Here is a 25,910-nt window from a genome sequence, read left to right as displayed (position 1 = left end):
GAACTAAATGCTATCTACAAGGGGCTGCAAGGATGTGTGCTACGGGAGTAAAAGAGGATAATAAGCAATGATTCTTAACATGAAGGATAAACCTCCATGGTCGTGCCTTAATGTTACAAATGCTATTTTAGATATTATTGAAACACTTGCTTTTGTAAGCTTTAATCATGTCTATATAGAGTGTAACAAGGCTGCTGACTACTTAGCAAGCCTTGGGAGAGGTAATGAGTGTTTGTATTTTGTACCTCCTGTTTCGACCCCCCCACGTGGCAAACGTCCATTAGTAGGGGTCTCTATTTTATTCATTTAATCAACAGGGCTAAAGCCCAATTCGCAATATCATGGATCAATGTACAGGCCCATTAACTCATATGGCTAAGGCTGAACCTTAGCCACATGGCTTGCCACTAATGTACATTGATTTATGTCCATATTCATTTCTTATCAAAGAGATAATTATCAGTTGAGAGTTATATTCTATCACAATTACTCAAGCAACAAGATTACTTGAGCTACAAGGACTCTCTACTCTACCTCTATAAATATCAAACTATTTTTCATAAGGAACTACGTGGAAACTTGATCCCTAGAGAACAGATCTTGGGTACGTAGGCAGCCATTATTTGGTTCAGTTTCATCTCCCCCAACATTAAATTTCTCTGTTTCTTAGTGTGTTCTTTACCATTGCTCTCGTTATGTTGAAGCAATTTATTGCCGAAACATAAGTGGCGCCGTCTGTGGGGAAAGAGAATTCATTATCACGTGAAACAATCAAGATGGTAAGCACGAGAAGCAGACCAAATAGTCAACATATTCCTCCTACTAACAAGAATCGCAACCCTTGAAATTCAAATCGGCCGATACATGAACCGTTGAACAATCAAGTTGCTCCTAGTAGTAGGATCAATTCTCAACATTAGACTGTAGCAGCGCAACCGCCACCGCCTCCGCCTCCGCAAAAGGCAGTACAAGTGCCGCCACCCTTAACAGCCTTGCAACAAGAAAATCGACAAGTCAGTAATCCTCCATGCGGTCCGCCGTCTGTCCATGTCGATCCTTCAGTTGACATGGATATGGACGTGGACATTACTCTCACGCCAACTAGCGAAAAAGGTGATAGTAATGTTCCAATTCACCCTACTACGGTTGAGCGGGAGTTACGACGAGTCAAAAATTTAAATAGGAATTTGAGAAGGAAGCCGCAAAGAGGCAAAGGCGGTGGGCGATGTTGCAAATTCAACAACATCAAAGGCGACCACGAGGGGGGACGCAGGCCATTCCGGTGTATGGGACCGTCTTGACGATCCACTTCGTCGTCCCGAAGAACGTGCTATTTCTCAAAACACAATCAACCAACATTACGCTCTAGGAGTAATGACCCTATTACCCGTACTTATGGGGAGAATCGGATTGGCAGGGATAACTACTACCCTAGACATGTCCGATCTCAAAGGGAAGATTTACCTCTGAGAAGCAATTTCATGGAAGACCGCCGTCCGAGATATGTCCGACATGACTGGGAAGGCGGGCATCCCAGACAAAAGCAACAAAACATGGAGAAGTGGTATAATTATTCCAACCACCCGACCAAGGGTGACTATCGGCCTATACAGGCTGGTTACAGGGATAGACAAAGACAATCACCGGTCGGAGCTGATCGTGCGTACCGCTAAAGATCTCTAACTCTAATAAGAGATAATGGAAGGTATCCTTCTCCACATGGGCACGAATCGGGCGCCAAATTTATTCGAGCCAATACTTTAACTCTAACAGAACAACAGCTGAAAGAGTTGATTGCAAAAGAACTTAACGATAGAGAGTCAAGGGATGTAAGAATGAAAAACTTGACAGTCAATGATGGTGTACTTGATAAGTTTTCGGTCGACATTCAAGAAGCTTACCACCATCCCGACTTCAAACAACCCGATTTTGAACTTTATGATGAGTCGGAAGGAGATCCTAGCTTGCATGTTCTATCGTTCAAAAATAAGTTGGTGTTATGGGGAGGAGATGATCCGCTCATATGTAAGCTCTTTCCATCGACTCTAAAGGGAGAAGCATTACGCTGGTTTAGTGAGTTGCCTTCAAGATCAATTCACCAATTCAATGAACTAGAAAATCAGTTTGTTAATCGTTTCCGCCACAATTGCAAGACGCCAAAGAATGTCGACTCGCTTCTAAACATCAAGCAACAACATGACGAAGTTACGTACTTTTGTTACTAGGTTTTGGAAGGCAGCAGCAGATGTTCTTCGAAGTTTACGATGGGATGCTTCTTTTAAGCCTTTAAAGAAGCATTATATTATGAAAAAAAGATAGAAGTTCGAACTTCATTGTAAAGGGATCTTTACCACTCTCTAATTAAAGATGTCCCTAAAACTCGATCGATCTGTGCGTTAGGGCTGAACAACACATCCGTGTCGAGGAGAACCTATCGGCGAAAAGCGACAAAGGGACAAAGATATTCGAGTAAAGATTTTTCGGCGACAAAAATTTTAAGCGAAGCAAGGGCGGTCGGATCAACAACATAATGATGGAAAGAATGACAATCGAAAGCAAGTCAATTTCAATCGTGATGGAAAAACTCTACCCGAGCTAAAACCGACCCCGCGAATGCCAAGTACTCACGTTATATATGAGAAGTTGAAAAGTGGGAATCTTCTTTCCCCCCAGATCCACTTTGAAGATACCAAAGAGACAAGGGACAAAGTCTTGTGGTGTAAATTCCATAATAACTATGGCCATGAGACAGAACTTTGTCGCTCTCTCTCCGGGTCGGATTCAGAAATTAGTGGAGAAAGGACTTTTGAACGAATATCTTCTTAAAAACTCTCAACAGATTCTTTTCGCAACTTATGAGCATGTCATTAATGTCTCCCATTCTCATGTTGAGTCTCTTTCCAAAAGTCGAGTAAGAATCAAAAGCGTTTGAAAGTTAGTTATGTTGGTGAATTTAACCGTATCAACAAAGTCGATTTTGTCAAAGGAATCCGGGCCGAGACTTCAAGAAGAGCCCCTCCGATTCAGCGATGATGATCTCCTTGGTGTATATCACCCTCACTATGATGCAGTTATAATTTCGTGTCTATAGGTGGTGCTTCTCGTGTTCAACGGGTAATGATCGACCACGGGGGGCCACCTCCAGCGTCATTTTCAGTGGATGTTATTCTCGATGATGCAACCGAGGGTATGATCATCGCCGAAGACAATCCTATCATCGGTTTTGATGGGACAACATCTTCTTGGTTGGAAAAATTACCTTACCAATCAAATTAATGAACAAAGAAGTTGAGCTCGATTTCTTATTGATGGAATTTGTCGATCCCACTATAACGCAATTTTGGGCGAGATTGGATACATTCCATGGGGTCTGTAGTCTCCACATTTCATCGGTGTGTCAAGTTCCCATTCTCACGGGCATATTTGCAAGGTTCAGTAGTGACCGGTATCCGCCCATTCTGTCATGACAAAGCAATGGATGACTATAAAAATCTGAAGTTCGAGGTAATACGATCCTTGCAAGTGCCCCGCCTTGATTCACGATTTACCAAAGCGGCATGCCCTCTATCTATAATATTGAGGCTCATGTGCAAGGGCGCCGACGGATGGATCGACTTTTGGAAGTGCAAGTAGGAGATTCAAATTGAAGAAACCACTTTTATTTCCGCTGAACTTTCGAGCATAGAACAACAAGAGTTGGTTTCCCTTTTACAGCGAAATAAGCGTATCTTCGCTTGGAAAATTGAGGAAATGCCGGGAATAGACCCTTCTGTTGCCTGTCATAAACTTGACATTGATCCAAGTTTCAGGCCAGTTCGCCAAAAACCAAGAAGAATGGCACCTGATCGGAAGCTCAAAGTTAAAGAGGAGATTGATAAGCTACTTGCGGTTAACTTTATCCGACGAGTTACTTACCCAAAATGGCTTGCTAATGTCGTCGCAGTGCCAAAAAAGAACGGACAAATCAGAATTTGTATTGACTTTACAAACCTTAACGCAGCTTGTCCGATTCATCCGTATCCATTGCCACGAATTTCCGAACTAGTGGATGCCACTTCGGGATTCCAACGCCTATCTTTCATGGATGCTTCTTCAGGGTACTACCAGATCTCTTTGAATGTTGATGACCAAGAGTTCACCGCTTTCATTACCGACCAAGGCATTTTCTGCTACACTGTTATGCCTTTTGGTCTGAAAAATGCCGGTGCAACCTACCAAAAGCTTGTCAATACAATTTTTTCCGATCTGCTGGGGATAATAATGGAGGCTTATATTGATGATATAGTCGTTAAATCGAAGCTTACTGGTGATCATCTTTCCGATCTTCAACTTGTTTTTGATAGGCTTAACAAGTATAACATGAGACTCAATCCCGCCAAATGTTCTTTTGGCCTCTCTTCTGGAAAATTTCTGGGATACCTCATGACTCGTAGAGGTATTGAGGCTAATCCTGATCAGATACGTGCCGTTATTGATATGCCATCACCAAAAAATAAGAAGGAAATTCAACGGCTTACTGGTCGGCTTGCCGCTCTTCATAGATTTATTTCTAAATATTCCGATCGTTGTCATCCTTTCTTCCAGACTTTAAAGGGGGCGGCAACTTGGAACATTGATTATGAGATGGCATTGCAACAGCTGAAGAAATACTTGGTCAGTCCTCCTGATAAATGTAAAATGAATATTTTACCTACGAAATGAACGATGAATTCAAAACGTAAGTAAACTAAAACTGACTTTTTTTAGTCTCGATTATCAAAGCTTCTACTCTCGATGTAAATTGCACTAAGTGGAGTAGGAAGTTCGTTCCACTCCTAGTTCCCTAGCATGGATTGTTTTCTAAGTCTAAGAAATCAGTCTTAAGTCTAATGAGAGCTTTACGAAATGTTATGCTAACAAGACGCATTAATTTAAATAACAAGATATAATAATATAATAAATAACAAGATAAAATATAAACTAAAGTTAATCTACGAAAGCTACGGAATTACGATTGTTTGAATCTAGATAAAGAAATAGAGGGGAATTAAATCCACCTCGATTCCAACTTAATAACCTAGTATAGATTGTCGTATCTCGATTCTTACGTTTTCCGGCAAGAATTTCGAGTCTAATCCCTAGTGTTCATGGCATTTCTACCAAATACTAACTAGCATGTGAGGTTAAGCCACCCATTCTCATGGCGAAACACGACCTTCTAGAGTGGAATAGATTCTACAACCAATTCTATACTAACCACTAAGTTTTCATCAAGGCTTCATCAACCCCTCTAATGGAGGTTTTAGCCTTGAGTCATCAAACTAACATTTCCCATTGAATCTAAACTAAACATAATGTAAGAAATTGAGATTTACTTAATTAAACAATAATGAATCTAATTTAATGGCTGGAATGAAATAAGAACAAGAATTGAAATTAGATCTAGAATGGAAATGACCAAATTCGAAATTGACAAACTAACTATTTTATTTATCTAATCAATCAAGAACAATGATTCAAAGATTTAATCTAAAACAGCAATTGAAATGGAACTAAAACTTAATTAATTAATAAAACTAGATCTAGAATTCTATATATTAATTTAGGTCTAACTAGCTACCATTAACAAAGAGCTAAGCTTTTGTTTTATACATCCAGATCCAAAATCGTGCATGGGCTTGGAGCCATGTTTTGGGCCGAGAATCGTGCCCAAAAACCAATTCTTTTTAGTCCAAAAAGACCTTTTCAGCTGTAGTTGGCTTCCACAGACTTTTCGTCCACTTCTACTCCTCTGGTTGGGTCACGGCTTGGTCCATTGGAAAGCTCTTTCCGAGCCGGTCGTTTTGACATAAGGTAGGCCCAATTCCAAGGTCTGAGTCCAAAGATATGGTCTTCGGAAGTTCTGCTGTCTTTGTGCACTGTTTCTGCCTGCGTGGACCTTGACTTTTCATCTTTTGACCAGGCTTTACAAAGGCTTTGTCTTCTTGAATCTTGGCCTTTAATCACCGAACTCCTTAGTAACCAACCATTGCTCCTTTATCTCATCAAAGTGGCACATTCCTGCACATAATTGACTTTGAAGCCTGAAATACATAAAAACACGTAATCAGTATTAACTCTTACTTATTACTCACATAATTGGTCTAAAAGTATGACTGCTAAGGGGTTAAAACTACAGTTTTGGGCTCTTATCACCTCCTATATTGACAAGTCCTTCAACGGGTCAACCGATTGACATGTACCTAGCAGCTACAACTCAAGCTGTTAGTGCTGTTCTTTTCGTCGATGATGGTAGACCCGTCTTTTTTATCAGTAAGACGTTAACCGGAGCTGAGTCTCATTATTCAAAGATGGAAAAAATGGCACTTGCATTGGTTCATGCCGCTCGTCGGTTAAAACCATACTTCCAGGGGAGGTTGGTCAGAGTTTATACTGAGTATCCCCTACGCAAGATCTTTCGTAATGCACAGGAATCAAGCAGATTAGCCGAATGGGAAAGTTATCTTAGTGCATATAGCATTGTCTTTGAAAGTCGTACTGCTGAAAAAGGACATGCTCTAGCTTCTTTGATAGCTGATTTTCTGATTGATGATTCTCCTATTGACGATTTCTTGCGCCAAGAAGAATCTATGGAAGACATTCTGCCACCAATAACTCGGGGCTTAATTTAAGATTAACTTGCAAAACGCAATTCCTAATCCCATTGACCTATGGATTGTTTATTCGGATGGCTCCCATAATAAATCTGGTCCGGAATTGGATCGTTTTTGTTAAACCCGGTGGAGAGAAGATTGAGAAATCATGCGACTTGGCTTCCGCTTCAAATAACGGCCGGTATGAGGTCGCCGCTTTGTGCCTTGAGAACGACTTTAAAATCGGGGCTAAAGCTCCAGTTATACACGCAGTTCGCCTTGTGGCCAATCAATTTGGCGGGGTCTTTTGAAGTAAGAGATGACCGTATGGCGGCTTATCTTGGTTTGATACATAGCCTTGCTCGACAATTTGATAGCATCTCTATCACTCAAAGACCCGAAACGACATATACGTCATGCTGATTCATTGGCTTATCTCTCCGCCGCCGTTAGAAGCGAAGAGTCAAGATACATCACTGTGGAGTTCCAGAAAGAGCCAAGCATTGACTTTACCAAAAAAGAATTGCATGACTTGTATGTACATGAAAGCAATTACTTGTTTTGCTTGTACGCAACAGCGAAATACGACCCACGTATAATCGCACCAATCATGACTCGGAAGCGGAAAAGGGAGATGGAAAATTCACAACATGACCATATGTTGGATCTTCCATTAGAATCTGTAGATCCATTTGTTCCTCCTGAATTTGCTCCCGAAACAGATAGTGAGTTAGTACATGAAGCAGATGATAGTCCTGAAGTTCCTGATATGATACTATCAGAGCTAGTGATGATCTCTGATGAGCAAGATTGGCGTCTTCCTTATATCCACTATTTGCAAGTTTCTTCGCTTCCGCCAGAACCAAAACTCGCTGAAAGAATCAAACGTGATGCATGGAAGTTTTTGGTGATATCTGTTACTGACGGAAGTTTGCAATTATATCGCAAAGGCTCAGACTTAAACCCTATGTTGTGATGCCTCTCAAAACAGGAAGGACTTCAAATTTTGGAAGAGATTCACTCCGGCTTATGCGGAAGCCACTCCAAGGGACGAAGTTTAGCTCATAAAGCTATGACACAGGGCTATTGGTGGCCAAAGATGCAAAAGGATGCAAAACACCTATCTGAGAGGTGTGAGCCATGCCAAAAGCACGACAATATGAGTAAACTCCCTGTTACTGAGTTGCATCCCATGCTAAGCCCGTGGCCATTTGCCAAATGGGGCTTAGACATTATTGGCCCTTTACCTAAAGCTCCAGGTAGTATACGATTCCTTCTTGTGGCAACCGATTACTTTACCAAATGGGTAGAAGCAAAGCCTTTGGTCCAAATCCATGCTTCCAATGTCAAAATGTTTTTGTGGAGAAATATTGTTTGTCGTTTTGGCATCCTGCGCACTTGTATCGATAATGGTAAACAATTCGATCTTTGAAGAAATTCGCCGGGTTACGTGCTAATTTGAAGATATGGCATAACTTCTCCGCACCTTATCATCCATGAAGCCAATGGGCGCCGAAGCCACCAATAAGGTGATTTTGGCCAACCTAAAGAGGCGTTTGACTGGCGCCAAAGGAAATTGGGTAAAGGAGTTACCAAATTATCTTGTGGGCTTATAGGACAACGCCAAAATATTCAACCGCATTATCACCTTTTAACCTTGCATATGGTGCTAAAGCGCCTTACCCTACTGAACTGATTTCCAAAGTACATCTCGGTCGATTCTTTGTTGAAACAGTTCTAATGACGCCGCTTTGGCTCGGTCAAAAGCTCTTATTGATGAGGTTAAGCTCGAGGGACTACAACAGCTTATTAAGTATCAAAGTCGACATGAAACGGAATTACGACAAGAAGATCCGTCCTAAAGTCTTTTTGCTCCCTCAAGACTGGGTTCTCTCAGAGAAACCCAAAGCTTATAGAATCGGGGAAAGTTTGGGGAAAATTGGCAAGGACCCTACATCATAGATCGTCCCAAAGATCTAAGGGGTCATATTTCCTCCGTCACGATTTCGGAAGAATAATAGAGAAGCCATGGAATGCTTACCACCTTCATGAAGTTTTACCGTTAGGAAATTTTTTGCAAATTTACATTACTCCATCAATAACAAATCTATCCATCTATGTAGTTCGCTCTATGTTATCCATCAATAAAGGCATTCAACTTCCATTCTCTTAGTTTGGTTTTCATTTTACATTTCTCTATTCGTCTGTACTTTTACTTTCAACAATGTCATTCATTAACGCTTCATTCTAGGGAGGTCATTCATATTATGCCTTTTCGTCCCAAGTAAGTAGCATTCATGCCTACTTGACGGAAATCGAGTCAATAAGATGGTTATTCTTGCTCGGAACAATTATTGCAATACTCCCACAATACAGTATCCATGCTAATTCCACTACTAAGGCAATGGCGTTGTGTTTTAGTTTGGTCCCAGTGCACGGGTGACGACTTTAAACCTGTGACAACTCCAATAGTTGTCAGGCCGTGCTTCACGTTCGGTACAAATATTTTAACACCTGAATAGCTAGGTTCATGGAGGACGATCATGTCCCCTTTGCCTTTCAATAACTTTCTCCAATGGTTCTATATTGGGAGGTTTGTCTCTCTACATGGGGGCGTCTCGTTCTTTTACATTCATAAATCAACAACACTAAGTTTTATACAGGTATGTTATCTGACATCACAATGATATTCAATAACCAACATATACTTTATTTTTATTTTCATAAAAAGAATTTTTAGCTCTACGATATTACATACTCGCAATCACATGATCATTGGTTTGGGAAAATCCAATGGTTTCTTCCCAACTTTTCGCATATACAACTCGTACAAATCCTTGTAATTCATCTTCTCACGTTCTAGTTCATCGCCCATTTCTATTAAAGTCTCGTCGGTTGTCTTACGGACGATTCACGATTAATGCCATTTGCACGTGATCTTGGCGAGCCGCTCGTTTAAATCTGTCATTAAAACTTGTTATTTTTCTCTACCTCTTTTTGCGCCGCGTTTAAGTTCCTCGATCTTTGGTCGCCACGAGTGACTTCAATTCTATCACATCTGCTTTTAAGTGTTTGTGTTCCTCCATTATCTCACAGGCTTTCCCAATTCTTCTTCAGACGATCTCCTCCTGCTTCTTCCGTCCGCTCGGTTAAGTTTTTGTTTTCGTCTTCTAACTCTCTGATGGTTCCGCTCAACGCTTTGTTTGCCTCTTCCAATTTTTGGTTGAGTATCTTCACTTTCTCTATCTCTTCTAAGGCATTGACTTCATTCGGAACGATATTTTTCTTCGCGACTTTTTCATGAATTTCTTTGGCCCATACTACCGCCGTTTTAACCTGCGGCAAAAAAAAAAATCTGATTTCATCATCTTTCAGACTTAAACACAAGTTTGCAATAACTGATAAAAATAATACTATCATACCTGGTTTATATTATCGAAGATCATTGACATGCTCTGTCATATTCTCCGATGTTCTCCGTATTCTGGTCACATTTTTGATATTTTTCGAGCCCTTCCATTGGCGTAATCCCGGGCGATCCCTTCACTTCATCTTCCAAGCTTGAACATCTCTGCTTCATCTGCAATTTTCATCGGTTTAGTGTTGGACACAAATTTCTTTACCGTCCTAACGCAATAGTAAAAATCAAAGGTCAACTTACTGTTAACAGATTCTGTGGTTTTCCTCCATGAGTAGTATTACCCCTGACGGTACTTGCCAGTGGTTGTTGGATTCTTTGCTCCTGTATTTTGTTTTGCCGTTTGTTTTCTTTCACCAACTTTGTGTTCTTCGCTGCACTATCTTTTGTAAGTATCATTGTTTCGTTCTTTTCCTAGCCATTCTTTTCCTGTATATACCAAACCAGACCGAGATATTACATTTCACCACACTTTTACATATCTATGTTTTCTACGATACATACATTTTCCTCTTGATGTTGCGTATGTATTATATTTCGTCTGGGATGTTTGGTGCATTGTAGTCTCGTCCCTCGAGGCATCATACATTAATACGTTAGTTGTCTCTCTTGGTCTCCGTTAAGCCCGTTTTCTTGTGGCACATCTTCTTTTGTACAATTTGCTTTTTGCTTGGCAAACTCAAAGACTAGTTCTCGCATTGTTTAACTCCGTCCATCTTCTTTTTCACTATCGCTTATCGGCTGCCAAATATTGCATTTTGAGACTCTTACTCTTCTTCATTTTCACTATGTGTCTCCTTGGACCTATCGGGCCGTTGTTCGATACCCCCATAATGTCGGAAATCAACGATATCATCAAAGTAGCTCGGATCTACCAATCTTTCGTCGAAACATTCATGAAAGAAGAAACGAAGGTTGCTCTCCACTTCCTTGTCCAATTCAATATGCGGTAGTGTACTTTCGCGTTCTCTGTAAACACAATAATAACTTCGTGTTAGTCAACGGTTTACTCGTAGTACAATTTTCAATACTTATGTTTTGGCTTACCTCTCGAATTTGTTCGGCACTTTAAATTCTCGGCCATTCCACTTCCCTCGCAAATTGGTACGAAAATCTATCCCATCCGGTGTATACTTTTGGGAACCCTTTAAAACTTCGTTTGAATCCTTGAATTCAACTTCAAATTTTATGTACCCTTTCGTCGATTATGGCTTTTCGGTCAGATCAACGCCAAGATTTCTTGAGCCCGAACCTTCTATTAAATTCATTTTGTAAACGGTGCGCTCTCGTAAAGATCAACGAACGATATTGATAGTTGTCCCTTGCTATTTGCCACCACTCCAATAATTGTGCAATTTCTTTTGCTCACGGAATTGCATTCCCCGCAATTTAATTGTGTAAAGCCATTACTACTTCATCTTCTTCGACTTTCGTTTCAAATTGTACACTTCATCAATCTCAAATTTCTCGAGTCCTAGTATTTTCTGTATTTCCTTAAGCGACCATCGACGCGGTTCCAGGTCAGTCGTCGTTAGACTGTCACCTTCTTTCCACCTCACCAAGTCTGCAATCGTCATCGAGTTTTCTTCTTGGTTATTTTTCGCTACGGTAGTTCTACCTGTTAAAAAAAAAAAAAACGGGTTCACTGGCCTTATTAAAGGAGCGCAGGTATGGTGCCCCTCCTTTACTGGTAGTGCACGGTATCATGTTTTCTTGGACAAAGTTTCAAATAAGAGGCGCCATCACTCCATCAGTATCGCCTTCACCATTTTTCTTTTTTCTCATCAGCTCCTGTAGGAATTCGTTCCTTGCATACACCAACCACTTTTGTGTCGCCACCACATGTTCTATAGAGAAGTCATCCTAAGGAAAGATTTCCAACGTTCAAAGGCAGTACAGCAAGAAGAAAAAAAAAAAAACATAACGCACAAAGAATGCTTACCGTGATATCTTCGCATGTTCGCTATTGGTTCCTTTGAGGACCTTGTATGTACACACGCCTCTCACATCTTGCTATTTCAGGCAAGATGCAAAACGTTTTTTTCCAGCATCATAGTAACAGGTTGAGTTTTTGCCGATCGCGGATTTTTTGGTGGTCGCTCCGATCACCTTTTTATCAAAAGCGATAGTAAGAATAGATGAAGACGATGAGGAGAGGAGTTATCGGGAACCATAGGAACGTATCGGTGGATTAACACAGTATCGGTGGATTAACACGTATCGGCCCCAACACCAATTACTTTTTCTGTGTTCACATCGATTTTGAATCCCCCAAGTTTAATAACCTCAATTGTTATTTTACCTTCTTCTCCTCTTGCCTATCACATGCCCATAGTTTGTACAGTGGGTGATATGGTGTACACAATACGATATCAAAACTCAAAAAACCAAGAACAGATAAGAGAGGAGGAGAGAACGCCTAGATATCACTTAGTTTATAGTACGTACCTTATCGTCCTTCTTTTGAGAAGTCCGTGATAACTGTTTTGAATGAGAATTCTTGTCGCCGCATGCGACATCATGGGCACCCACTTATATAAGGTTTGAGCTGTTTTCCAAAGACCGGTGGGATTCTTTTTCGTTCCAAACTTCATCCGCTATCAATTCTTATCTACTTTACATTCTTATCTCATCCCAAACCTTTGAGTCCAATTAGTATTTAACTTCCTTTTATTATTATTATTACTATACTGCCCCTACGTTTAATTTTCCACGGTATAATCCAAGTATCGCTATTCCGTTGGCACGCTTCATCGAATTCAACTTTCGCGTTATCACGTGACGCGTTCGGTACATTTTCGCCACTCAATTTCTTTTGCAATTTTATTTATGTGCATCTTTTATTTTTTCTGTACATTTTCGGCCATCTTTTCTTTAACTACGTCATTGCGTCCCGTCTACATTTATTTGACATTATTTCGTTTCCGCTAATTCACGAATTTTTTCCGATTGTCCATTTTCTTATCGTTTACGTTCACACGACACTTTATTATACACTCCGCTTCCTCTTTTATTATTTCAGTTTTCCTTGGTTTTTCTTCTCTTCTTTGCCATGTGAACTTTGTTCACATGACAAAGAGGGGGCGGTGTTTCGACCCCCACCTACGTGGCAAACGTCCATTAGTAGGGGTCTCTATTTTATTCATTTAATCAACAGGGCTAAAGCCCAATTCGCAATATCATGGATCAATGTACAGGCCCATTAACTCATATGGCTAAGGCTGAACCTTAGCCACATGGTTTGCCACTAATGTACATTGATTTATGTCCAGATTCATTTCTTATCAAAGAGATAATTATCAGTTGAGAGTTATATTCTATCACAATTACTCAAGCAACAAGATTACTTGAGCTACAAGGACTCTCTACTCTACCTCTATAAATATCAAACTATTTTTCATAAGGAACTACGTGGAAACTTGATCCCTAGAGAACGGATCTTGGAGTGGCGTAAAGCGACCATTATTTGGTTCAGTTTCATCTCCCCCAACATTAAATTCCTCTGTTTCTTAGTGTGTTCTTTACCATTGCTCTCGTTGTATTGAAGCAGTTTATTGCCGAAACACCTCCTCTGGATGAACATCTCCTGAGAATTGTTGAGGAGGACAAAGTAGGCAAAGTCTATATCAGATTCTAATATAGGTTGGGGTCTCCTTAACCCTACGCTTCGTTCAAAAAAAAATCGACATGAAATAGTGAGGAGATCATATGCAAATAAGTTAAAGTCCAAAATTTCCTAGTACTCAGTATGATGATTGTAAATGTCAAATTTAATCTACTAAGATAATATTCAACATTACACAATGAATAATGAAGATCAAACTTATTAAAGGGGAAGGTTGTGATGATATGGAAATGGCTACTCTTCAATAGGGAAGAAGATGCGTACATATCAAGTCTGCTGGGAGAGATTGGAATCAAGCTAGTCATAGTTCGGGCTGGTTTATATAGTCTTTGTAAGCATGCAGTGATCACTACATGTGTTATCTCACGTGTTCAAGAGATAACACGTGTGTTATGATCACAGATGTACCACGTTGTGCATGGTGCATGGTGCATGTGTGGAGTGGTTATTGAGTTTGTATTGCCCGAGTTGGTGCTGAAGGCGAGTAAGTAATAGTCCAATGATGTCAATGACGAGTGTAGCAGTGGGTAAAGACCTGCTACCGATGATAACAATGATGGGTTTGTCAGATGCTGAGGTCATGTGATATGGTTGTATCAGAGAATGCGTAGACGTTTAGTAGACAACGGTCTACAGAAATAGACTGGGTTGGGTTTATCTAACTTCTTTAAAGAAAACGAGGGGCTTCAACAGTAAATTCATCACACCATTAATTTTTTTTCCCCGATTTTGCCCCTTGCCAAACACGAATATTACGACTCATGCCACTTTTTGTTTTATTTTTTTTATTTTGTCTTCTTGCATAGGTAAAATAGTAGTTTCACGTCTATAAATCTAACTTTCAACAGTAAATTCATCACGCCATTAATTTTTTTTCCCGATTTTACCCCTTGCCAAACACGAATATTACGACTCATGCCACTTTTTGTTTTATTTTTTTATTTTGTCTTCTTGCATAGGTAAAATAATAGTTTCACGTCTATAAATTAATGAAAAATAAAATAAAATCGGATATTGTTAACGTGGCGGAGACACGTACAAAGAGGCTAGTAGATCGTTAGAGATTTTGGATATCATTGGCTGCTAGAGCGTTGTTTCCATACTTGGGCGAATGTGAGATATGGAGTAGAATGCCACTTGCTGTCTTGTAATTAGTTGAGAATTACTACAACCTTACAATGATGATCAAGTTTATTTGTGTCTGACTTTCATATGCCTCCAGAACCCCTGCCATGTTAGTTTGCCTTTGTGAGACCAAGGGTGTGTTTGTTAAACTTTAGTTAATGGAAAAAAAAAAATGAAATGAAATGGCTGATATTATGGAATGGAATGAAATAATTCTAAAATAGCATGTTTGGTAAACTGGGGAAAGAAATAATTTTTGAGACTTAAGACATACACTGACGCCTAGTGGAGCAATGACGCCTAGTGGAGCAATAATGTATGTACTATGATAAAACATAAACACTCCCACCATCCAGCAAACCCATTGGTACAAACTCTCTTATTGCCGCATTCTACAAATGATTATATATATATATATATATGTTTTTCGATAATCATTCTACGAATGAATGAGTTTATGGAACTGACCAATTATAAATGATGGAGGTTAGAAACTAGCATAGTTTGGGATTTTGGAATTCTCGGAATTCCGATAAATCCAAAAACCGAAATCCATTAAATTTCAACACTATTACATTTGGAATTTTAAATTCTTTCGGAATTTCAGATATTTTGACTATATATTCGAAATTCCAGAGTTTCATTCGAAATCACGGACTATAGAAACCAAGACCCAAAATATCGATATCGGTTAATATATCGGTGTACCCAAAAACCGAGATATATCGGATATATCGGTTTTTTTGGTGACCAGTCCAAACTATTTAAAATATCGGAAATATCGGATATATCGGACATATAATATCATAAATATCAGAAATATATTGGAAATATCGAATTTATATTTAAAAATGGTCAAAAAGTCAACCGATATATATCGATTATATCAGAAATATCGATTATATCGGCGATATAAAGTTTTATATCAAAAATTCCGATATATCTCGGAAAAAAAAGGATTCAATATTCGGTAGATATATATCAAAAATATCGATATCGGTGTACCAATTTACCGAAATATATCGGCGAGATATCAGATAACTCGGCGGAGATAAAATTTTCACACCCCTAGGCGATCTATCTACTATCTCGGCGAAGGACATAACACTTATTTCTAGTTGCTACCCAAGTGGGCTATTTTCCAAGCCAACAACCTTGCACATGGGCAATTTGTATGCACAGGAAAACGATGGTGTAAATTTTCAAGTAATTGTTCCCTATATTTGACCACCAGGACACCACAAGATGTTCCCAATCTCAAGTAAAAGTCCTCTCCTCTCTCTCTCTATCATGGCCTTCAGCCTTGTTTCTGTCTTTACTCCCTTCTTGTACTCTTTTAGTTTCAGTGTCCCACGGCTCTTCCTGATGGCTATCTGTCTCACTGGCCGCTGGCCGCTGGCCGCAAGTCCTTGAACGGGCTTGTCCTGTCATATGAATGGGCTGGAAATTACTCTGATCTGATGGCTATCTGTAGATCATAATTTTTGACCAAGTACCATTCTTCAAAATTCATACTCGTCTTTTTCGTCGGTTCCAGAACCAGACCTAAATGTGCGATTAATATGGAAATGGTATTTTATTATCAACAAGGCAAATGATCAGGAGAGATCAATCTCTCCTCCAAATAGAGCGCCCTTGCTAAGAACCGTAAGATAGAAGGCACAAATCTCGACGCGGATGGAGTCAGCATATAAACAAAAGAAAACTGAAATGAGGTTATCTTCTTCCCTTTATAACCTCTGTTTGGTTCCCTCCATCCTAACAAACTTAAATCAGCAATCTATACGAAATCACGAGAACGTTTTAAATCTATTAGATTGAACTAAAGAAGTTAATGAATAATTTTAATCAATTTTGGTCTTTTGCTGTAATCAAAGCTCCAATGATGAAGTCCTGTGTAGTAATGAATTTAACGAACGACCCTTTTTACACAAATCAAGTTTTTTTCATGTGTTTTTATTAAAGGTAGTAATTTTGATGCTGATGCAGCATTGCAAACGGAAAAAAACTTTCCCTTATGGGGGTTTCTAGATCGGAAACACCATTGTTTAGGTGGATCGGAAACACCACTGTTTATGGAGCAAGTGCATCAACACCATGGATCTATCGGAGTTTGAGTATCCTTCAATAGACAACAGGAAGGAGATAGAGGCTAATGTAGTAACGCAGAAGGGGCTTCCCAAGCCCACATATGGAATTTCTGAAACACAAATGGAAGAGATTGTTGTAGCAACACAGAAGGGGATTCCCAAGCCCACATATGCAGAGATGGCAAAAGGTAGGACGGAGTAAACAGTGGACCTCTCAAGTCTTCCTATCACAGGCAAAAGGGGTGAAACCCTAACCATCCAGCTGCCAGCGAAAGCGGTGGAAGAAGGTTTGCTAGCTTGTAAAGACGCCTTGGTGGCAAGATTGGACATGAGAAACAACAAGATTGAGACTATTCGTTCTGAAGCAAACACATTGTGGGGGCTGAGTGAACAAGTCAAAATGTAACACATCGTATGGGTTACATAATTCTCCGTTTTCTTAATGAAAATGACTATAAGAAGGTGAATTTTGGGGGACCTTGTTACTTAAGTAATTAAGTAATTAGCTACTTAGATTGTCACATTGGTCTCCAAATTTCTGCATAGGAACACACGTACAGACATTCCTCAGCTCTAGTTTGGGTGAAATTCCCTGGGCTTAGCTTGGAATATTGGGAGTTTGAAACGTTAATGGGCAGAGCTTTGGGAGAACCGATAAGAGTAGACAAAAACTCTTTGGGAAAGAGACAATGGTTATTACATCTAATACACGCACGGACGCGCCTACCCAAGTGCTGTGTCTGTGTCGGTCGCGGCTTGGACGATGCGGTCAACACCCAGTAGACACGGGTCAGGACGCATTTTGGATGCGGTCAACCAAGGATCAGGATGCGGTCAAATTTAAAAAGAAAACTAAATCAAATTTGCTGATGGAGAAAATTTGAAAATGGGTGCAAAAGAGATTTATCATTCTTCTCTGTACACAAGATTCTGAGTAGGTGAAGAAGAAATATGGTGGGTATTTTGGAGTATTTGTAAGTTTATTAGAGAAGAAGGAGAGAGCTGGGATATATGTTTATAGACGTACTGATGGTGAGTTTCTTGAAGAATATGAACTTCAATTATATGATGGGTACGTGATCACTAGTAGTGCTTCTCTTCTGATGCTCATGGAAATGAAGTTTAGATCTGTGAATGTTTAAGCTTACTTTTGAAGAAATTGGATGATATGCAAGGAAAGTTCTCGTGTTTGCTTTGGACTTCAGATCTTTGGGCCGGGCTTTATGTGGGAAGACAGACCGATCACTCACTGGGACATTGGTGTTACACCCATCAACCTATCGGTATTGGTGTTAGACCCATCAAAGTTAGAATAAACATAAGTGAAGTAAAAAAAGGATACTTGTTTTAACTTTTGTAGTCATAGGCATAGTACAAAATATCCCGATATATCGCGATATTTGGGGATATCTATCCATATTTCAGAAAAAGATATATAAATATCACGATATGTTTAGAGATATATACGATTACAAATATCAGTGATATTTCGATAATATTTACAATATTTGTGATCTTTGGCGATATTTGGATATATTTGGCGATATTTTGTATATGTAATAATTTTATTTAATATTTACCATTATATTTCAAATAAATATAAATAATGTATCATGATATATCAAGAAATATCCACAATATCTACGATATTTGTCGATATTTTGGATATATCTACGATATTTGCATGTGAAACAATGTCAAATATCCCCAAAGAGAAGGATATATCCACGATACATATCCAGAAATTGAATATCGATAAATACTCATATCCTGATATTTTGTACTATGGTCATGGGAACCTTTTTTTGGGCGATATGGAGTGATATAACTTAAGTCACTCATATGATCTTGTGCGCCACTTTTTGCCGCTTTTAGTTAAACTTTTTGGTTTGGTTTATAAGCTTATCTCCTCTTCTTCTTTTTCTTGCCAATTCGGGTAAAATCCATCGCTGGTTACAGTGGATGTTCTGAATTGAAGTGGCTCTATCCATCCAGTTTGAGGTAAAATCCTCTGCAGCTTACTGTGTGAGTTCTTTGGGCTAGATCTTTAGGCTTGTAGCATACACCCTCTCTTCTATCAAGTTATACCAGTTATGGCGATTTCATTCGCTCCTCCACAATCATCCTCTTCTCCTCAACCTTTTCGCTGGAGCTCCCTTTTTCAAAATGATAAATCTATATTGGCAACTTCGAACTCGGTTTTAGAACCTTGTACTCCTTCCTTTGAAGAAGGGGCAGCAGTGGTACCCCAAGATGTTATTGATGTGGGTATTGCTGAATGGGAAGATATGTTAATCGGATACTTTCGGATAAAAGGATGAGCTTTCCTTTGTTAAGAATGCTTTAGAAAAACACGGAAGTTAAAAGGTTCCATGGATATTACTACGCATTGGGACTTGTTTTATATAAGTTTCACTTTGCTCCAAGACAAACAAGCATCCTTGAAGGTGGTCCAATATTTATTGGGGAAGATCTTTGTTGTTATGCCATGGTCACCGGGGCGAAAAGCCAAAGGAATAATGTTACAACCGCGCCAATGGGCAAAACTCTCAAAAGTCCCGAAGAACTATAGACAAAGAAAGGACTATCCTTCCTCGCTAGTCTTATTGGGGTCCTCTCGTATGGATTGAAAGCAACGCCAATGAAGAGAGCGGCTAGATTTTGCGAAAAGTCCGTGTTACTATTCCATTGGACTTTGATTTTCCACCATCGATAAAATTGAAGATACGTGGCAAACATGTTTTCGTTGGCGTGGAGTATCCTTGGAAACCCCGTCGTGCTCTAGATGTTGTAGGTTTGGACATCTAACGCGGATGCCCAACTCCTACTACCAAGTGTGGGTTCCTAGAACTAGTCCGATCCGAACGAGAACCCTCTGCTGCGACTCCAAATTCCGGTCCGAAGCTTCGCAAAAATGTTGCAACTCTAAGCTTTAGTGACCTGGCTGGTCCGATGTCTTATCTACGACCAATGTTGCGGTTGACAATAGGGAATCTCCAAGTTACGCAAGGACTTCACCCACGACACGCAACCTCCTCCCCTGGATGCGGAGTCTCTAAGGAATCTCCTAGTCCAAATCCAATTTCTTTGTAGCTTCAGTTGGTCAAGCTAAATTGACATAAATTGGTGTTACTCTGTACCAGCTGGTCCTGAAGATATGCCTTCTACCAATGGCCTAGTAGTTACTAGGGTCTCTTCCAGTTCTGATAGGATGTCAGCTCGATCTCCAACCTCTCTTGTGAGAGCAGTGGTTTCTAGGGAATCTCCTAGCACTGCTATGATAACTGCTGGCACTCATTCCTCTCCACCTTTTTTTAGGCCAAGTCAGTCTCTTACTCGGTATAACAAGGATAGTGCTGGTTCGCTGGGGCCGCTGCTAGGCACTCCTATTTTTCCTCGTCTTCTTAGTTTTGCCACTGATGGCTCAACTTTGAATAAGCAGACTGGAATTTCTCCCTTTCCTTTGGGGAATTCAGGTAGCCCTACCTCCTCTCGAGTCTGTGGAAACCCCAGAGGAAAAGAAGTGATTGTCTATTCAACACATGAACAATCACAGGCAGTCCTTGAACAGGAGATAGGTTCTGAATCGGCTGAGGAACTTTTCCAATTTAATGTGGACAATAATGCTTACGCAGCATTAGTTATGGAGGAGGAAGGTATAGATGAAGACATCTCGAGAGACGAATGAGGAACCTTTTGATGACCATATTGTGATCTCCCCGTAAGACACAAGATTGAATATGCCGTCACAAGTTGTTACCAGAGGCCAGCTACAACAACAACAGCTGCAAAAATCAGGAAATAGAGGTAGAGGTAGAGCCAAAAGCTCCGGGAACAGGGGAAAAAATAAATGATGATCCCATGAAGATATGCACTCATAATGTTAGGGGTTTAAATGATGTGAATAAAGCGAGGCTCTAAATGCTTTCAGAATCAAGAATAAACTAGCTTGTTTTTGCCTTTTGGAAACGAAAGTCCGGCAAGAAAAGTTTTTGAGTATCAGCAAGGCCTGCTGCTCGTCTTGGAAGTTTGAACATAACTATTCCAGTGCAGTCGCTAGACGCATTTGGCTCTCATGGGACCCTTCAGTTCTTGGAGTTCAAAAGATTTTGGAGAGCGACCAATTCATACATGCTCAGGTCACCATCCTTGCTTCATCGAAGAAGTTTCATTTTACAGTAGTCTATGCAAGTAACAAAAGAGCGGAAAGGATGTCTCTCTGGCAAGATCTCATCAGTCTTAACATAGCCTTCTCGGGTCCTTGGTGTGTGGCTGAGATTTTAATAATGTTCTCTATTCTCACGAGGATTGATTGCACCGACTTGGTACACCGAGGGAAACTAATCCCTTTGCAGCTTGTCTTAACTCTGTTGGTCTCTATGAACATAAATCCAATGGAGGGTTCTTTACGTGGACTAACAATGGTTACTCGCTCTATCTTGAAGATGGTCTAAGATAGACGGTGTGCCTTATCAATTCCTTGTGGGCTACCCATTTCTCATCTTCCTCGGGTGGAAGTTTTACCGCAAAGGTCTTTTCGGATCATCGCCTATCGTAATCTCGGTCTCCAACTCTTATACATGTAGGGCACCTTCGGGTTACTCAGAACTCTTGGGTTGTGAATCCTGCCTTCAAGGATACTCTTCTAAGGTCTTTGGTCTATCCCTAGACATGGCAACCCATCGTTTATGCTTTGTAAGAAGCTAAAGTTGTTCAAGGAAGCTCTCAAAGGCTGGCCTAAGTTTAGTTCCACGGATCTTCAAAATCGGTGGTAGGTGCCAGGGCCAACCTAGAAGACATCCAAATGCAAATGCGAGTTTACCATTTGATACCCATCTTTCTATTCTAGAAAAGAAGCCGAGATCGAGCTTTGCGATCTTATGCTTATGGAGGAGTATGATCTCATGCAGAGGACTAACACTGACTGGTTATCCTTTGGTGACAAAGGTAACGCTTTCTTCCACAATGCCGTAAAGGAAAAGAAGATAAGGAACAACATTTGGTCTATTCTGGACACTCAAGGAAATCAGCAGGAGGGACATGCTACTGTTGCTAGGGCTTTCATATCCTTCTATAGGGATCAGTTGGGTTCCTCTTCCTCGCCCTCTTGTAACCCTTGGCTTCTGGAGCAGCTTAATCTTCAGGAGCTGCCTCTTGAGAGTGCAGATAGTTTGACCAAGGATTTTGATATCATGGAAATCAAGGAAGCACTCTTTTCTATGGATGATAACAAAACGCCTCGGCCTGACGGGTTCAATGCCTTCTTCTTTAAGAAAGCTTGGGATATAGTTGGGGAAGACTTCTCTCTTGCAATTCAGCATATGTTCAATCGGAAGTCCATTCCAAGAGGTATAAATTCCACCTTTCTTTGCTTGATTCCAAAAAATCTTTTGCCTTCAAAGGTTGATGAATTCAGGCCCATTGCCTGCTGTAACACTATTTACAAGTGTGTGGCCAAGCTTCTAACAAGCAGGATGAAGGAATTTATGCCACTCTTAACCTCTTCAAATTCGACCCTTCGTCGGCGGGAACATCCAAGATAATATTATTCTTGCGCATGAGCTTATTCGAGGTTACAACAGGAAGTACGGCACCAGGAATTGTGCTATCAAGATAGACATAAAGAAGGCCTTTGATTCAGTCAATTGGGAAGCCATGGGTATGATTTTGTAGAGATTTGGGTTTCCTCCTATCTTCATAGAATGGCTTTTGATGTGCTTCACCACCCCTTCTTATTCCATTATCATCAATGGAACATCTGAAGGATTCTTCGAAGGTGGACAAGGTCTTCGGCAGGGTGACCCAATTTCACCGTATCTATTTGTCCTGGTGATGGAGGTGCTCTCCGGCCTTCTAAAAGCAAGCTCTCTCTCTGGTCACATTCACCCGCGACTCTAAATGCCTAAGCTGAGTATCTCTCACTTATTTTTTTGACGACGATGCTATGATTTTTTGCAAAGGAGATATGGCATCTATTCTTGCAATAAAGGAAATTCTTGTCTTGTTTTGGCGCTCTTCCACGCTTTGAATATCAACTCGGATAAATCATCTCATTGGTTGGGTGTATGTCACATGTAGCAGTGTCGGACTTGGCTAATGCTTTGGGTATACCCCTTATATCTCCGCCTCTTACATATCTTGGTCTACCGCTAACCTCTTCAAGGTTAGGTATACGAGATTGTCTACCTTTGGTAGAGCGACTTACTTCTCGAATCTCTAATTGGAAGAATTTTTCTTTGTCAAGGGCAGGTAGACTTGAACTCATCCAATCAGTTCTCTCATCCTTTCAAGTATACTGGTCCAAAGCCTTTGTTTTACCAAAGAAAGTTCTGGACAATGTTTCTAAGATTTGCAACCATTTTTTATGGTCGGGGCCCAATATGACAAGGAAGATGCATCATGCCAGCCATGAGGTATTAAGGTACGCTAAGGAACAAGGTGGACTGGGTATGATAGATGCCAGAACTTGGAACAAAGGCGGCTTATTGCGGCCCGATCTTCGTGATTTGCTTTGCGAAGGATGGATCTCGTGGTCAAACCGGACTTGGAGCCAACATATAAAGTAGTCCTTCTTTTGGACTATGAAAATACCAACAAAGCTGCTCTCTTGGGTATGGAGGGGATTACGAAAAACATCGAACATTGCTTTCGAAACATGTCCGATATGTTATAGCGAGCGGGACTAACACCCTCTTAAAGTGCGACCCATGGTGCTCAGGTCAACCACTTTGGGAATCAACAGTAGCGAGACACTCTTTTACGCTACCAAAGGATGCAAAGGTTAGCGAAATTTTGTCTCAAGGTAACTGGTCCTCTATGGTGGAATCTATCTCGGACAGACTCCTTGAAAAACCGCATCTTGAATCACGAAGTGAATTGTTACCTAGATAAAGATGAGGTTATTTGGTCGGGCCGAAGTAGTGACGGGAATTCTCAGTTAAATCAGCATATGCAGTTCTGCGAAAGGAGAGACAAAAGGTAAAATGGTACAGGGTGGTCTGGGGAAAGCTCTCTATCCCAAAATACTCTTTTACTTTGTGGCAATTGCTCTCAAATTATCTCCCCACTCAAGATCGCTTGATACAGAAAAAGACCTTGCATTTCTCTGAATGCAGTCTATGTGGTATGTCTTCGGAGCACTCAAAGCATTTATTCTTCGACTGTCAATACTCAAAGTAGGTCTGGGCCTCTGTAAAAAACTATCTTAGACTAGGGGAGCTGGTCAAAGACTCCTTGTCAGAATGGTATAGTATTTTCAAGTTATGTCGGCAAAACACCACTTGTGCCAATATCTTTAAAGCTTTTATTGAGCCTCTTGTCCCACGAAATTTGGTGTGAAAGGAAATGCATTGAAGAGGAAGAACATCTTGTTGACGCCCCAACAGTTAATCTCAAAGATTATGGCCACAATGAAATCAGACATTCAGAAAAAAATCGGCGAGAGGTCAAAGATTTTTACTCTCTCATGAAGCTCTTCTTTGAAAGGTTGGGACTGCATATGAACTTTAAACCTCAGGAGGTACTTTGGTGCAGGTGGAAATCAGCGGAACAAGGTGCTTACATGCTCAACACTGATGGTTCGGTCCAACAAAATGGAAGTGGGTATGGAGGTGCTATACGAGGTAGCTTAGGGAATGTAGTTCGCGCTTATGCAGGTTGCTCGTCAAGGAACTCAGTCATATACCAGGAAATCCAAGCTATTGCAGTTGGGCTTAAGCAGGCCCAAGAGATGGGTATAGAAAGCTCATTAACCACTGTTATATACAATAGTAAAAACCCTTTAACCACTATTTCTAAACCGTGGTATCAGCTGGGGTGGCAAATACTTCTAGCAAAACCGTGGTATTAAGTGCCCCTTATTTACCACGGTTTAAGAACAAACCGTGGTATTATATTTCAAAAACCGTGGTTAATAATCTATATGATGTGCTATTTCTTATGCAAACCGTGGCTTATATTAGTCTTCTTATACCACTGTTCTTGCAAAACCGTGGTATATAGTATATTTTTTTTTTTTTTTTTAAATAAATGAAATTAAACCTCATTTAATTCAATAATCAAAACACCACCTGATTAACAAACAACCTGCAAAATATATTTTGAGCCCATTTCCCATCTTGTTCAATTTTGAACATTCTACATTCAACTTAAAAGTAAAACATAGGGCAACTAACGAGAAAGAAAATAATTAATTGACATCTACCAAGCATGAAATACCATTGTAAACTAATATTTCAAATTATTTCAAGTACAATAAGAAAATAACCTTCCAAATCTACGTGTTCCAGCTTGTACAAATTAAAATAGTAATCTAATTGATTATGCTAATAATCTGGTCATTCAATTTGTGCAAGAATTGTCATCCCTTGTTGAGCATTCACCTTGCAACAATAAACAAATGCTAAGATTCGTGTATATACATGTATTCCTAGAGCTAGTTTCAAGTTGATTTCAGTTGTTCTTGTGGAAATAAAATGTGTAAGTTAAGGGAAAGAAAGCAGAGTCCAAACCTAAATAGAAGGGGGTTCAATACGTCATCACCTTGGTAATAACATCATAAGTTTTCAATTTTCATAATAATGTGAAAGAGAGGATCTAAAATATTCGGTAGTGAATTAAGACTAGAAATACAAATTAAATAGCGGGTTTCTTGAAAGTATATACGAGTCACAGAGAAGTAAAAAACCAATAATATTAATAATTTAAAGAATTAATTAAGAAAAATCAGAATGAACCTTTTTTCCCTCTCCAAGCTTTTCGAGGAAATTAGTGAGTGGCTTTACATATTCAGTAAGACTAGTAATGCTATTTGTATCACACGAATGAACTCCTAAACCAGTTAAGTCTATATCATCAACTTTGAATCCTTTTTCCTCTAAATGTGTTATGGTTTTGTACCAACACCAAGCACCAAAGCCTCCTCCATGTACAAGGACAAAATGGTTGGTCTCCAGTTCTTTAATCTTCATTTCCTGTTTTAAAAAAAAAAAAAAAATAAAATAAAAAAAAATAAGAGTGAGAAATTAATTGTCATAAATGCT

The 25,910-nt window shown here is 39.9% G+C and overlaps 1 long non-coding RNA gene across 1 annotated transcript; it reads left to right on the top strand.

The window, feature by feature from the left end:
* The first annotated feature begins 16,143 nt into the window (after positions 1 to 16,143).
* On the top strand, positions 16,144 to 17,417 carry LOC147492951 (uncharacterized). Its single transcript, XR_015200014.1, has 2 exons — positions 16,144 to 16,494; positions 16,769 to 17,417. It is a non-coding gene; the product is annotated as an uncharacterized LOC147492951 (long non-coding RNA).
* The last annotated feature ends 8,493 nt before the right edge of the window (positions 17,418 to 25,910 follow it).

Source organism: Coptis chinensis, chromosome 6 (assembly GCF_015680905.1).
Source record: "Coptis chinensis isolate HL-2020 chromosome 6, ASM1568090v1, whole genome shotgun sequence".
NCBI lineage: Eukaryota > Viridiplantae > Streptophyta > Magnoliopsida > Ranunculales > Ranunculaceae > Coptis > Coptis chinensis.
This window is presented reverse-complemented; position numbering and strand designations above follow the sequence as displayed.